This window comes from Drosophila santomea, chromosome X, assembly GCF_016746245.2.
Source record: "Drosophila santomea strain STO CAGO 1482 chromosome X, Prin_Dsan_1.1, whole genome shotgun sequence".
Taxonomy (NCBI): Eukaryota; Metazoa; Arthropoda; class Insecta; order Diptera; family Drosophilidae; genus Drosophila; species Drosophila santomea.
Window position 1 is genome coordinate 12,011,425 of NC_053021.2, and position 3,668 is coordinate 12,015,092.

Sequence of the window (3,668 nt, forward strand, 5' to 3'; positions counted from 1 at the left end):
AGCAGGAAGTACATATATTAATAATATCATGCAAATGTTCATAAGGCTGAAATAATAATTTAAATATAATTTGAAATTATATTATTTTAAATATTAAAAAAAATATATTTGCTTTAATCTGCGATTATGTTTAAATCAGCATACCCGCAATGGCTGTTTGTTCCGGCAGGGTATTATCAAACTCACTTAAGAGTGCGTAGAGCAATGAACTTGGCCGAAGTTGAGTCAACTTTGTGCGTGTATATCCAGCGGATACATTGAACCTGCGCAGCCCCAAAGCCCCCAAGCCCCCGCCCCCAATGCCACCCCACTCCACCCCCCTGGGAGGCCAGAATAGTAAGGCACTGGCCGCTAACGGCGCTTTCTTTTATGATTTTTAATTAATTTTTATGTGCCAACACATTGAGAGCGAAAATTAAAATAAAATAAAACCAAAAATCTTGTTAGCCAAAAATTAAAATTTAAGCAAATTTGATAGATAGTTAGATGGATAGATACGTTTATAGAGACAAGCGCAGATGTTGGCATACACAAAAAATACAAAAAAAAAACAAAAAAAAGGAGGAAAAAGAGTAGAGCATCCAAGTCAATGAACCAAAAAAGGTCAAGATGTTTGCAAAAATCTTTTTTGCCCATCGTCAGCTTAATTTGTATTTGGCAGGTTTTTAATTTCGGCTTGTCTTGCTTTCTATTTCCCTGCGTAGCATATTAGATCTAATGTTTCTGTGTCCGATATCTGCTGAAAACTGCTTAAAACATTCCCGTGATAAATTATGAACAAACTATTTCACCATTTCGGTATGTTTTGGCTATTGTCGTATCAATGAAGATCTAAATGCTATTGGCCAAACCCAAAAGTTTCCTTGTAATCACATCGCTTGATATATTTTTGGGACAACCCCGTGGATTGTGAAAGTCCGCTGATCGTGCGATAATTGCACAAATATGGTTGTTTAACTTGTGTGGAAATTGTTAAAGCTAACAGCAAAACTAATAAAAGCATAAACTAAATGGGAGCAATCTTTTTATTTTTCACCTTTATTTATTCACGTATTTCGCAAAGTAATTTGATAGTTTTTGAACTTACTTAAAGCAACCAAGTTTACTTAATACAATAGCGTAACGATAAATGGTTTTCTGTTTATTTATTTGGGTAAATTAAAATTAATTCATAAACAGTAAAGTGCCGCATTCAATTTGCAATCCTTATCAAAATAAAACAAACGTCAACTACTTTTAACTTCATTACCATTATCATCGACCACACATTGCTTACTCAACTTTTTATGCCTATACCTTGAAATAGTGGCCCCTACCCCCCAAAAAACGATCCAATCTGGTTTTCACGCTAACTTGGCGATCAGTGATCACTAAGCAGTCGTGGCCGAGCGGTTAAGGCGTCTGACTAGAAATCAGATTCCCTCTGGGAGCGTAGGTTCGAATCCTACCGACTGCGATACAAATGAGTTTTTTTTGGAATCCCAAAAATATAGCAAGATTAGAAATTATTCAGAAGCTAGAGCTCTCTTATAATGCTTAAATATATTTTATTGTGGAATAGTAATATGTATCGCAAATAATATATTGCATTTAAACTTTCCAATCCTTTGGTTAATGATTAAAAGAATTAACCAATTAGCTCAACAAGTTGATATTTCAAATATACAGTCCAGAAATTTCATTTTATTCGATTTATTCGCTATCTATTATTAAGATAGTGATATTAATAGTTAAGTGATCGTCTTTTGTAATAAATAGATCAGTAATATTGGCCCTAAAAGTCGTTAAAGTCTGGTAATTAAGTCACAGGGGTCATCCAAGCAGTCGTGGCCGAGCGGTTAAGGCGTCTGACTAGAAATCAGATTCCCTCTGGGAGCGTAGGTTCGAATCCTACCGGCTGCGGTTAATGAATATTATTTTATTTTAAATAATTAAACCAATAATAGGCATTACCCTTTTACTCTATGAAATTATTCATTTGCCTGAAAAATATGGTGTTTAATGGTAAGTGTACTTTTAATGGTTTGGTATAATTAAATTTCTGGGGTCTTTTTTATATTTGCGTGCTTTTTAGGACAGCCCAAGCAAATCAAAGAGGCAATGTAATTAACCCCATATTGATTGAATTTTAAAGGCATTTAAGCTAGTACCACCCGCAGAGGCTTGAACCCAACAGAAATCGCCAAAAATGTAGGTAGAGTTGAAACTATAGGATTGACTTCGACTTGAAGAGGGGCAAGGAACTCTTGAGACCGTTGAACCCGCCCCAAGAGGCAGTTGGGCAAAAAACAAAATACATATATAAAATGAAATAAATGAAGAAGAAAAAGGCCCCAGAAAACGCGCCGAGCATTTGCTAGATGCTAAGTGAGTGATAGACAAGCAACAAGCGACGACAACTTGCGCAAATCGACGACAGAAATCAGAGCAACGCATGAAGTCGAAAAAAGTTGCAAAAATTGAAGCACTAAATTGAGAGCAAGTTTTTATTGCCCTAACATAAGATCATATAAATCGATTCTATAAACAATATTTTTTTGGAGTATATAATATTTTTCATAATTTTCCTCTGGTTGAGAACCTTTTTTAAATATTTTTTTGGATTTTTATATCAATGCCTTAACAACCTTTTCTCACTATTGAAAATTAAAGTATTTGAAATACACAAATGGCTTAAATTCTAAACATGCTAAATATGTACATGCACTTTCCTTTCCATAATCATTGCTGATTTTTAGTACCCTGCACAAGAGTATACCAATCGCTAGAAAGAAGGCAAATTTAAGATACGCGTTTATCTTGGGCTGATTTGAGTTTTTCGCCATTCCGAGCGAGATAAACGACCGCACAAACTAGAGGCTTTGACCTAAATTCGGCCAAAAGCCTGCGTTGATTAATCGACTTTTAGAGCTGCTCATCGCACAGATACAGCGCGCGAAATAAACCGAATGCGAAATACAAAAAAAAAACCAACAAAAAAAAAATATAAAACTATAGCAGAATTTGCACAGCTGCTCCTGAGCCGGCTAATTGAGGAAATCGAATGTAAAATTATGTGAGCGGCAAGCAGAGAACAAGCTAAATAAAACACAAAAAAAAAAAATTCGCAAACAGCCGGCGAACGGTGACGCATGCATCTAATTTATGTATCTGATAGATACACCGCGATACTTCACACGAACTCCCAAAGTTTTGTTGACCTTCTTCGATCGCTTTTGGCCGCAGATTTTCACTTTTGGCCACGCCATTAATTTCTTTGTGGGCCGCCCACCAACAACAAAGCGTTTAATATGTCGAAATTGTTTCAGCTCCAACACTCTGTTTTCCATTAACTCGATTGTATTTCTGCAACTCACCGATTCCGATTCATCTTTCGATGCTTTTGCGATACCTGGAAATTGTCACAATTCGAGCGGAGTTTGCAATCGCCAGTTGACTAATATGTGCCAACGATTTTTCGCCGAGGAACCCTGGGAAGTTGGCTCCGATATCGGGGGATTATATCTAAGTACATTTGTATCGCCGAGCGAGTTCAAAATTTATTGAACTTCTTTGCCCGTCCTTGGAATTTTCTTAAGTTAAGCAATTGCCGAGTAAATTTCTTAGGAATACTTTGAAAAACTTTAACTTTATAGCATTTTAACAAAATAACCATTGAAAACGTAGTG

The 3,668-nt window shown here is 36.0% G+C and overlaps 2 non-coding genes across 2 annotated transcripts; both read left to right on the top strand.

Moving 5' to 3' along the window:
* Positions 1-1,374: 1,374 nt before the first annotated feature.
* Trnas-aga lies at positions 1,375-1,456 on the top strand. Its single transcript has one exon. It is a non-coding gene; the product is annotated as a tRNA-Ser (tRNA).
* Positions 1,457-1,820: 364 nt separating this feature from the next.
* Trnas-aga lies at positions 1,821-1,902 on the top strand. Its single transcript has one exon. It is a non-coding gene; the product is annotated as a tRNA-Ser (tRNA).
* Positions 1,903-3,668: the final 1,766 nt, after the last annotated feature.